General features: G+C 41.1%; 1 protein-coding gene across 1 annotated transcript in view; it reads right to left on the bottom strand.

Moving 5' to 3' along the window:
• Positions 1-12,232, bottom strand: part of TNFRSF1A (TNF receptor superfamily member 1A) — a 931,685-nt gene that overhangs the window by 449,254 nt on the left and 470,199 nt on the right. The window lies entirely within an intron of this gene.

Raw genomic sequence — 12,232 nt, 5'->3', positions numbered from 1 at the left:
TGTCAGCAGGAAAGGAAATGTCCCAGTTTGACAGGGTTACTCTAACATTAGCAAACCAGGAGTCTTTTCCCACTCACTTAAAGTGAGCACACCTCTTAAGTGTCTGGTATTGGGTGAAAAAATCTAGAATATTGACTGAAAATAATGGCATGCCACAAAATTCTGAACGGCCCCTTTAATTCCCGATCTGTTTACACTTTCTTCCCCTCATGTCATTAATCATTACCTGCGGCCACAATGTCAAATGAGGAGTGACCAAGAACAACTGTTACAGGACTTCAAGGGAAATATGTATCTATAGCATTTTTAATCTATACCTAGCCATTTAGGAAAACTTTTAGATTCCTGGCTCTTTGAAGCATGCAATATCTATGCTTTATTCTTACCCTTAATGTGAATATTGAAAACCACAACAATAAACTTCCTAGAGCACATATTAAAATTTTATACATTTTTTAGTCTTGCTGCTCTGGGCAAGAAGACCAGTTTTTATGTTTTTGGAGTAGAAATTGCTTTACTGAGATGACGACTCAGACTGTCTCTAATTCCAAAGTAACGGATTTGGAGACCCGTGAAGGAGATAATCGGAGGTTCATAGGTTGGTACTAGGCTATCAGCCCTAGGGCCTATACAAGCCTAGCCATAACAATTCCCTGGCTATTTCTTCCCACACTATTTACTTCCCTGGACCCCTGTTTAGCAGGGCGACTGACGTGATCCCCGGGGTGAGGTTACCTGCTATCCCATTATTTGGGTCCCATAACGGTTGATATGGTCAAGGACTTTGAATGCTGTATGAAGCGCCTCATAAGTAATGAAGCCTGTGCTGTGCTCTTCAAAGGCCATCACCAAAAAGTATTTTATGTAAAATATTATAGAACGGCAATTTGTGATTTTGTGTGACAATATGTTTGGATTGGGTGAGGCAGACACTAGTGGGTAGCTGTAGATTTCAGGCTACCCACGTGTAAAGATAACACACTGTTTATCTTTTCCCTCACAGCAGATAATTTTTAGTAAGTAAAGGAGTACAATGGCAGTCATAGCTACATGCCATTTAATATATTGGATTCATGTTTTATATTTAGTTTTGAAGAAATGTGTTACCTAAAATGTGCTATTCCAACCCACTGGGATCAGTTAACTGCTTTTCCTCATAAAGCATCACATTTAGGAGGGAAGTAGAACAGCCCACACCTAAACAGATGACATATATAAGAATTTCACAGGGTGCATGCCTGCCTGTGTGTGTGTCTGTCTGTATATTTATATACAATGTGTGCTTGACATATAGAAATTACTTTACAATGCTTATTCCTGCCTCCAGATTGCATACACGGGCGGTGCAGCAGTTAGCACTGTCACCTCACAGCAAGAGGTTCTCTGGTTCGATTTTCGGCTGGGGCACCTTCTATGTCCTCTGGGTGCTCCGGTTTCCTCCCACATTCCAAAGACATGCGTCTAAAGAGTTTCTCACCTGGCCTCTGCTAAAAAAGAGCTCTGTCCCAGTCAGACTTTCCTGGTAAACAAATGTTAAATAAATTTAATGCACACATTGCCCAAACTATCAAAAAGGTCCACATCAAACTAGGCACCCTATACAGGGCCAAACCATACCTAACTCCCAATGCCAAGCTAGCCAGTGCTCACGCACACCTGCTATCCACCCTCCTGTATGCTTCCCTTATATTCACTAATCTCAGAAAATCAGACTTCAGCAACCTAGAATCGTGCTACAAGACAGCTAAATATGCCACCAAACAACTACACAGATCTCATCACTGTTTAGCTATCTCACAGTTAAACTGGCTAGATCTCCCCAGCCTTTTAACACAATCAGCTAACCTTAGCCCACAAATTAATTCACCTCCCTAATGACTCCTCAGCAATGCCCAACCCAGTAACAACCTCAGATCTCTCAGATCTTCAAACAAACTCTTACTCAAGGTCTCCAACTCTCACAACTATCAGAGACTCCCTCTTCTCACACAAAATAGCCAAACTCTGGAACACACTTCCAGAGACAATAACAAAAAAACCTAGTCACAATCAGTACAAAGCACTCCTAAATGAACATCTCACTAATCATTGGCTGTGCTCTTGCCACTCTCCTGGATAGCTATCAACCCACTTCTACCCCTGTTCTCTTATAACTCCATCCTCTAATGTCCTATTTTTGTCTTATTTAAAAAAAAAATCCCAGTACTGCATAGTGCACCTGCTTGGTCTGTATTATAGAATGTACTGCTCTAGCAATCATATTGCATATATGCCTATATTGTTTGCAATAATTGTTGTTTTGTACTACTGTGGAGTTTTTCTCCCCAGGTGTCCGCTGAAAACGGGCCCATGGCCCAGTCAGACACTACCCGGTAAACAAATGTAATAAATAAATAAAAAAATTAATGTATACAGATTTATATTATAATCAAAAATAGCAAAAATATGAATTAGTTTAATGGTCATGTTATGACATCTGCAGAATATTCAGTTTGTTAGAAATACTTAATAAAAATAATAATAATCTGACATATCAGAAAGTATGCTTCACTGCTCCCCCACACTTTTTGTGTGGGGTTGGAGAGAGGATAGTAAGAGTCAGAGTATGAGAGAATGTGTGGGAGTGAGAAGTTTTTGTGCCAACTTGAATTTTCCAAAGAATAAGTAAGAAACTAAAATATCTGGCATTCCTAACAAACTGTAATCCTCAGTGCTTTGTTCATGAAGAGCAGCAACGACAGATTTTGCATAAACATGCATTTCATAACTGTCTGATGTTACTGACTGAGCACAAACCTCTGCGATATATTTACCAGAAAGTTAAACATTTGGCGATGGAAACGGCAAACATATGACGAAAAAAACAGGGACATTCTGCAAAACCTGGGGCAGTTGAGAGCTATGAGCACAAGAGATGAACAAGGACCCTTGCACAGTTTGATTCCTTCCACTTTGTCTGCTATGAGACTGAGCAAATCACTTAAACTTAAGTGGACAGCGCTTGTGGGTCATCTATTTAAAAGGATGTGTCCAGTGGGCCTAGCCAATCAATGAATAGGTAAAAAAAACAAAAATCACATCTTGCTGTAGAGGAATGTAGAACAGAAACACTCTTGGTAATGTAATGGTCTGCCATAGAAAATTATGACCAGGAGTCTGATCATAAATAGTTTGTGTTTTCACACTACAGAGGACAATAAATTCATCTTACAAATGAAGCAGAGCTCGAGGCAAACCCTTGACATCCATTTCAAAAACAAAAACTGCGTATGATCAAATGGTAACTTAATATGCTTGCATGCCACTGGTGTTTTTTTGTACATTTTTGGTACAGTTGGTTAACTGTTTTTTGTTCATTAAGGATTCATACCTTTACGGGTGGCATGCATTTATCAGTCATGTGCTAACCTTCTGGTACTGGGTATGTTATCAACTTTTGTTTGGACTGTTATCGTACACCTCAACCTCACACAAGAAATCTGAACAAAGCCAAAAATAATGGGGGGGGGGGGCAAATACTAAATCTTGCTCTTATAAACTTAGAAAGTTGCTAGAATAAAGGGATTTGTGTAAACATGCATTTTTCTGAAGGATATGAACTCTGAAACTCAAATGACTGTCATTATTTAATGATTTCGGTCCTCAGTGATTTGCCTTTTGGAAAATTTTAGTCAGAATGGACCAAAATAAGAGGCAAAAATCTAGACATTCTGTGAAAATCTGGGCAGTTCTGGTATATACTGTTGTTATGGTACAAACTGTTGACAGCACAACTATGTACTAACTTGTTCCATTTGAAGTAACATTCCTGGCCACTGCAAACTAACTCATTCCATTTGAAGTAACATTCCTGGCCACTACAAACTAACTTGTTCCATTTGAAGTAAGATTCCTGGCCACTACAAACTAACTTGTTCCATTTGAAGTAACATTCCTGGCCACTATAAACTAACTTGTTCCATTTGAAGTAACATTCCTGGCCACTACAAACTAACTTGTTCCATTTGAAGTAACATTCCTGGCCACTACAAACTAACTTGTTCCATTTGAAGTAACATTCCTGGCCACTACAAACTAACTTGTTCCATTTGAAGTAACATTCCTGGCCACTACAAACTAACTTGTTCCATTTGAAGTAACATTCCTGGCCACTACAAACTAACTTGTTCCATTTGAAGTAACATTCCTGGCAACTACAAACTAACTTGTTCCATTTGAAGTAACATTCTTGGCCACTACAAACTAACTTGTTCCATTTGAAGTAACATTCCTGGCCACTACAAGCTAACGTGTTCCATTTGAAGTAACATTGCTGGCCACTACAAGATATCACTTACTCATTATTTGCACTGTGCTGCTCCTAGCTATGAGCAATGGATTCTCTCAAGTGTTTAATTCTCATTTTACAGTAAACTATTGTTATCTTAAATACACCATAAACCCATTTTATACCTTGAAAGAACTGCTTTCCATAATTATGATTTTTGTTCAGACCATAACAGGTTCAAAAGGTTGGAAAAACCTCTGAAATACACCCAGCGCATCTACAATGCCATGGTTTCTGAGGGCCTAATGACCTGCAGCTTAATTCAGTTATTTCTCCCACAATTATTACAGCAAGACTTAACCAAACTCTTTATGACATCATATTTAGCTACATCCCTTATGTCCCATTTTGTGCATCTGAAAAGATGGCGACTTTAGATAAAGGAAGGAAAAGTACAGTTGTGTACACTTACCCTAAATGTAGATGTTCGAGTGTATTCACTGTTGCAGTCATTACATTTGGGTAATCTACTGGCAGGTTGCCCTCAGTCGGCCTTGCAGTCATTACATTTGGGTAATCTACTGGCAGGTTGTCCTCAGTCGGCCTGATTAACAAAGTCTTGGGTCCTGCGTCAGTTGCTGTCTCCTCTTCCATGACGTCAGGTCATCAGGGGTGTAAAACATGCAGCCGATGCCATTTTATTCAGTTTTTCTTCCCCAGATGTCAGGTGCTCCCCAAATAGGGAGCAAAACAATATATATATATATATATATATATATATATATATATATATATATATATAAAACAATAAATATATAGATGCACTTTTAGAAATATAAACTTTACCTTCAACTAAAAGCAAATACACCACAAAGGCTTTTGTGTACAGTGAAGGAAAGGAAAGGTATAGAAGGGGGATGGCGGGTGGGTAACCTGGACTGCAGCAGTGAATACACTCGAACATCTACATTTACGGTAAGTGTACACAACTGTACTATGTTCTTCATGTTTCACTGTTGCAGTCATTACATTTGGGTAGAATCCCAAAGCTATGGATGGGAGGATGGAACTAAATAGCATTAGGAGCGGCAATAGGGCCCTGCAGAACTGCAGTCGTAAAGCCCGCCCTGGACTTAGAGAAGAGAGGGAAATGATAATGCTTTGTGAAGGTATGAATAGAGCTCCATGTAGCAGCTTCTAGAATGTCTTTGGTTGGAACTCCTCTGAGAAAGGCTGCTAAGGTAGAGGCAGCCTTGGTGGAGTGTGACCTGATTCTCTTGGGCACCGGTTTATCATGATGCAAGTAGCAGAAACAAATGCAGTGGCTTATCCACTTAGAAATAGTCTGCTTTGATATAGCCTTCCCCTCTGATCCTGAAGCAAATGCCACCAGTAGTTGCTCAGACTTTATTAGAGACTTGGTCCTGTTTAAGTAGAATCTTAGTTGTCTGTGTACATCCAATGAATGCAGAATCCGCTCCCCCTTGTTCTGCGGATTTGGGTAAAATGTTGGCATGTGAATAGTTTGGTTAAGAGCCACACTGGATACCACTTTAGGCATAAAGGAAGGATTGGTCCTGATGGACACCCTGTCCGTGTAGAATGTAATAAAAGGCTCCACAGCCATGAGGGCCTGTAGTTCTGAAACCCTTGTTGCTGAAGTGATTGTCAAAAGGAAAGCTGTTTTCCAAGATAAAACCTTTATATCCGCAGTAGCTGCTGGTTCAAAGGGAGGCAGGGTGAGTTTTTCCAGCACAAAATTGAGGTCCCATGCAGCAGTTGGTTATCTTCTGGGAGCCCTTAAATTTTTGGCCCCTCTAAGATACTGTTTTAGCAGAGGATGAGAAAAGATGGGAGGCTTCGTGTTGTAATGAGCCGAGATTGGCAGAGGCATGGATTTTTATTGAAGAAAAAGATAGGCCCTTGTCAAGCATCTCAGTCAAGTATTGTAAAATCTGAGGAATATTTGGTTTTGCTGTGTCCGTTCCTTGTGCCTGGTTCCAAGCACAGAATCTCTTCTATTTATCAGCAGAAGATTTTCTAGTACTAGGCCTTCTGGCTTCCAAAATGATATCCATCAAAGATTTACTGAGAGGTGTTTTTGGATAATTACATGATCAGCCATGCTGCCAGGTTCAGAGTTTGGAGCTGTGTGTGCAGAATTTGACTGTTCTGCTGAGACAGTAGATGAGGTATTTGAGGCAAGTACCAAGGAGGGAGTTGGGACATATTCCTTAGAATTTTTGTTTTTTCCTGTCTGACTTTAGTAAGACCTTGGGGAGAAGAGGCAAAGGGGTAAAGGTGTAGACTGATAGGTTTTTCCATCTGAAGGATAGGGCATCCACTTGATCTAATTGAGCTTGAAGATGTACTTGGTAAGTCAAGGCTGTGTCCCACAATGCCATGGCTAGTCTGCAAAGGGGGTAGGAATGTGTACCCTCCCGCTTGTTTATGTACCACATAACCGTGGTTTTGTCCGTCTTTATCAGTAGTTGTCCTGGATGAATTAAGTCCTTGTAGGCTGTCAGGGCATTCTGAAGAGCTAGCATCTCTTTCTGATTGATATGCAGATGCATTTGTTTTGGGTTCCATATGCCCTGAATGCATCTCCCCACCAGGTGGGCCTCCAAGCATAGTCTGATGTGTCTGTAGTTAGGGTTTGGGTGGCAGGGGGTAGAGTGAAAGACCGTCCCTTGTTTTGATGACATATCTCTGCCCACCAAAGAAACTCCTGTTGTAGGCAGGGAATGAGAGGAATCATTGTTTCCAGACTGTGACAATGTTGACTCCATAAACTTTTTAGATACCATTGAAGTTTCCTCATATGCAGTCTTGCATATGTAATTAGTAGAATGCAGGATGCCATGAACCCCAAAGCCTGCAGAATTTGTCTTGCAGATAACTGGGTTTTTGTTGCCATCTCTTTAAAGTATATAGTCAGTTGCCTTTGTTTGTCTGGCATAAGGTAAGCAATCTGGGTAGTTGTATTCAAGCTTGCACCAAGGAATGTAATTTTTTGAGGGTACCAGTTGTGATTTCTTTTCGTTTATTGTGTACCCTAGTCATGTTAGAAGCCTTTTTACAAATGCTAGATGTTGAAGAAGAATGTCCTTGTTTTCTGCTTGAATGAGACAGTCATCCCAGTAAGGATAGATTTGAATACTTCTTTGTCTGCACAATGCAATTACTGGTGCCAGGCACTTTGTAAATACCCTGGGCGCAGTAGATACGCCAAAGGGCAGTGCAGAGAATTGGTAATGCATAAAACCTGCCTTGAAGTGGAAGTATCTTCTGCACGATTCCCTTATTGGGATAAGCAGGCATGCCTCTTTTAAGTCTAGAGTCACTAACCAAGTGCTCCTGCCCAGCATAGGCGGTAGCTGTTGTAAAGTCAGCATTTTGAATTTTGGAATGAAATCGATAAGTCCAGTATTGGACGCCAGGCATTGTCTTTTCAGGGTACCAGGAACAGTCTTGAATAAAAACCTTGTCCTTTTTCCTGTTCTGGTACTGGCTGAATAGCCCCCATATCCATGAGGGACGTAACTTGTTTCTGAGCCTCTGCCCACTGATTTTGTGGCAGATCTGGCCAACCATTTGGAATTGGCAAAGTATGGAAATGAAACCTGTACCCCTGGCATACTATGTTTAATACTCACTTGTCCTGGGTAATTAACTGCCAATTCTGAGCATGAACTGCTAATTTCCCCCCCCAAGTGGGCTGCCAAAAGATAAGTGCTTGGTGATGGTAGAAGGAAGTCACTGAGACTGCTTAGTGTAGGGTTGTGTTTTGTTTCCTCCAGATTTGGAGGTGGAGGCACCCCATTGCTTTGACCTGTAAGAACCCTGTGATTGGTATCTAGAGCCTTTTGAGCACCTGGATTTGCCTTGAGAGGCTCTGTTGAACACAGGAATGGACCAATGTTTAGTAGGCCAGTGCCTACTGAATCTAGGTGGCTGCACTTGTAAGAAATTGTTTATAGTTTGCATAGATTTAGCTTTGTCTTCCATTTTCTTTAAAACCCCTTCTGCCTTATTACCGAACAGAGTATCATGCTGTAAAGGTGCATCCAACTTAGCTTTAACATGATCAGGCAGACTTTGCTCCTTGAGCCAGGCATGCCTTCTAATCACAGATCCAGTAACTGCGGCCCTGAAAGAGGCCTCCAAGGATTCAAAACCACATTGCAAAGTATGCTTTCCAACCTGTTCTGCTGCATGCAATAATTCCTGTAATTCTTTATTTTCCACACAATCAGAAATCAACATAATTTTCTGTTTCAATAGGCCCATAACATGCTGTTGATATTTAAGCATATGAAACTGGCAGTTTAAGGCCCTAATTGCCAAGGTTGCAGACGTATAATAAACCTTCTTTCCCCATCTATCCAGCGCCCTGAAATTTCTATCAGAAGGGGTAGGATTTTTGGCTGTAGAAGCCTTTACACCTTTGTGACCCTGTGAGACAGTTTCAGGATCAGCAGCAGGATTGTTGAATAGGAATTTGTGGGAGTCAGGAACCCTGTAATATCTGTCTGGCTTACTAGGAGCCGGAAGTAGGGAATCAGGAGTCATGCTATATTCCGAAAACATATCATCAACAATGTCTAATACAGGAGGTATAGCCAAAGGCCTATGCTGAGGAAGAAGGAAATCCCTAAGCCTCTTTTTTGATTCAGAGAAATCCTGTCTCTCCCAATGAAAATGTTCCCTTAAAGTATGCAAGGTTTCTCCAAAAAAAAATAATCCTCAGGAGGAGATGCAGATGGAATGGATTCTTCTGCATCTGAATCCTCATAGGGTGGTATAGAAGATGCCTGATCAGAAGAAGAATCAAAAGAAATAGAAACCTGATCTAAAGATTCATAATCAGTGTCTTGCCTAGGCCTCATGGGGGGGTTGGGAACCCCTGATCAACGTAATTAAGTGCTCAGCCATTTTAATCATCTGTTTTTTAGGCATAAGGGCCTGAGCACGTGGCTCATGCATCAGTTTTTTAGACTTAGAAATTGATTTTGTTTTTGAAGCTGGCATTGGTTTTATATAAAAATGTTGAAGCCTGAAAACACCTTCAGAAGCCGGTGCCTGCTCAGCATCTCTGGACCCATCCGAGGGAGAGACATTCGCGGGTTCAATACTTGAGAATCTCGCGGCATACCGGGCTTCGCATGGGTCTCGGTAGAGGCCTGCGCCTCAAAAGTAGCGGGCATCAGGGGCTGTGAAAGCACCTCACTGAGTACCAGCGAACCGGCGACTAGCTTAGGAGAAGCTTCATCATCGGTTTTGGACCTCGACGGTCTGTCTCTGTCTTTTTCTTTGCATTTTTTGTTTACTTCAGTAGTCAGATGGCTATCCGATGACATATCAGGGTAATTAAATCTGGATCCAAAATATTCTGAAGCAAAAACATACAGACGCTTAATAGTGCGTTGGTTAAATCCATCACAAAACCGACAGCAAGGCACGTTATGATCTGGGCCTAGGCAAGGAATACAGTACAAATGAAAATCCTTATGGGGTATTTGCTTCCCACAAGTAATGCAATTATTAACTTTTACTGACATCGGTAAGGAACAAGAAAAAGTTTCCCCAATGGGCTACTTAGCTTTAATTGAAGACTTCAGTTCTGAAACTCGAATGCGAAAATTTCAGGAGTCGGCCGACCGGCACTTGCAAACTGCTTCTGCTTCAGGCACTGCGCGGCAAGAAAGACTGAATAAAATGGCGTTGGCTGCATGTTTTATACCCCTGACGACCAGACATCATGGAAGAGGAGACAGCAACCGACGCAGGACCCAAGACTTTGTTATTCAGGCCGACTGAGGTCAACCTGCCAGCAGATTACCCAAATGTAATGACTGCAACAGTGAAACACGAAGAACATATGTTAATTCAAGAATCAAGCATCAAAAGGGAATTGACTAAGCTTAAAAAGTCCTCCAACTGAACCTATGTTGTGGTAGTAAATAGTCAGAAATGCACAGCAGAAGGAGCAGAGGAAAGGCATACAGTGGCATTTAGAGAAAGCAGTTAAGGGAAACAAAGGTATACAGGGAGATAAATTAGGATAGCCATAATAAATAAATAAATGAATAGTACAAGCTTTACCTGCTGTTCATACCTACTTATGTTTTAGAACAAGAAATCTGGACAAAGCCACAAATAATGGGGGGACAAAGGCCCAAAAATAGGGACACTAAACATTGCTCTTACAAATGTTGAAAGTTGATAGACTAACAGGTTTTACATTAGGGTGACTTTTCTGAAGGATATGAAGTCTGAAATTCAAATGTCTGGCATTGTTTTCTGACTTCAGTCCTCACTGATTTTCTAGTGATTTGCCAGAAAACCACAGTTGTATGAGAAACTCAGAAATCTGGACATTCTGTGAAAATCTGGACAGTTGAAAGATGTGTTGCTGTCACGGTGATTAAGAAATGCAAAAGGGGCACAACAAAATAGAACATTTCCTGCTGCAAAAGTCAAGTGGATTTCTTTGGAGACAAGAACGACAATGTATGTACAAAAATAAAATGGAATTATAAAACAGAGGTAATACAAATCCTTCTGCAGAAAGTAGTGAAATGAGAAAGAAAATGGATAAGGGTACGAGAACTGATCCCTACAACAGGACCATTTTCAGGCATGACCTGAGATCATCATGAAATCACAAATGGTAAATACAGCAAGGAATTCCAACGGACATTTTTATGTTAAGTGCAGGAATATGAGCAACATTTATGCCAAGCTGATCATGTACCCAATTGCCAAGTACAAATTAGTAATACCATAGGACAATGCGAACTGCACAATACAACAGGGACCTTATCAAAGTAACACCCAATTCAGTAACACAATGCACATGAGGAACCACAACAAATGTCACAAAAATCAGCTGGTGGGGAATGCCATAACACTAGCTGCTGCAGGCAGGGGAGGCTGCAGTTGATTTTCTAAAAAATGCACTTAAAAATATTTGTGCTGTACAAGAAACCCAGACTCAGCAGGATAAAAGTGCTCTCATTAAACTAACCAAACAACTCAGAGGACAAATAAAGTCTATCAAAGCCAAATTTGAGGTAAGTTTGGCTTCCCAGACCAAGAACAACCACAAAGCATTCTTAAGCAATGTCCACAACCTCAAAGGCAATACACAATTGTGTGCAGAGCTCATTGTAAATGGAGCCATCCATACTGAGCCAGAAGATATAGCAAACCTCCTGGCTGATAACTTCAGCTCCAACTTTACTCCTCTCTCCCCCTCAACCTTCCCTCAGGAAATTTCATCAAATATAACTCCTCCTGCTATCACTAGTGAGCAGGTACTTAATGCTCTCTAAGACCAAGAATACTGCATCAATGGTCCCAGACAATATCCCAGGATGCCTTTTAAATAGCATGAAACATGACCTATCAGGGCCTCTGGAATTACTGTTTAATTGTATCCTCCAAACAGGCTTTGTGCCTCATGAATGGAGAAAGGCAACAGTTATCCCTCTGCACAACAGTGGGCCATCTACAGACCCTGGAAAAGTACAGCTGTGTACATTTACCATAAATGTAGATGTTCAAGTGTACTCACTGTTGCAGTCATTATATTTGGGTTATCCTGCCAGGGGTAGCCCTCAGTCGGCTCAAATACCAGAGGCGTAGTATTTCTGTGTCAGTTGCTGTCACTCCAGGACTGACGTCAGGTTGTCAGTGGTATAAAAACAGGCAGCCGACACCATTACATCAGTTTTTCTTGCCCTGTCATGAGCCCCCAATAGGGAGCTAAGTTATGGTGGAAGACCACCACCGATAGAAAGTAAATACCAAAATTCCCTTGTAAGGAGAGAGAGAATGACAGAGACAGGGGGGTAGAGGGAGAGAAACCAGGACTATGTTCTTCATGTTTCACTGTTGCAGTCATCACATTTGGGTTGATTCCCAAAGCTGAAGAAAAGGGTGGAGGCAGTCAAGAAG

The sequence above is a fragment of the Protopterus annectens genome, chromosome 8.part0 (genome assembly GCF_019279795.1).
Source record: "Protopterus annectens isolate FY-2018-M chromosome 8.part0, PAN1.0, whole genome shotgun sequence".
Lineage (NCBI taxonomy): Eukaryota > Metazoa > Chordata > Ceratodontiformes > Protopteridae > Protopterus > Protopterus annectens.
Note: the sequence above shows the minus strand (reverse complement) of the source record. Positions and strands in the feature narration are given on the sequence as shown.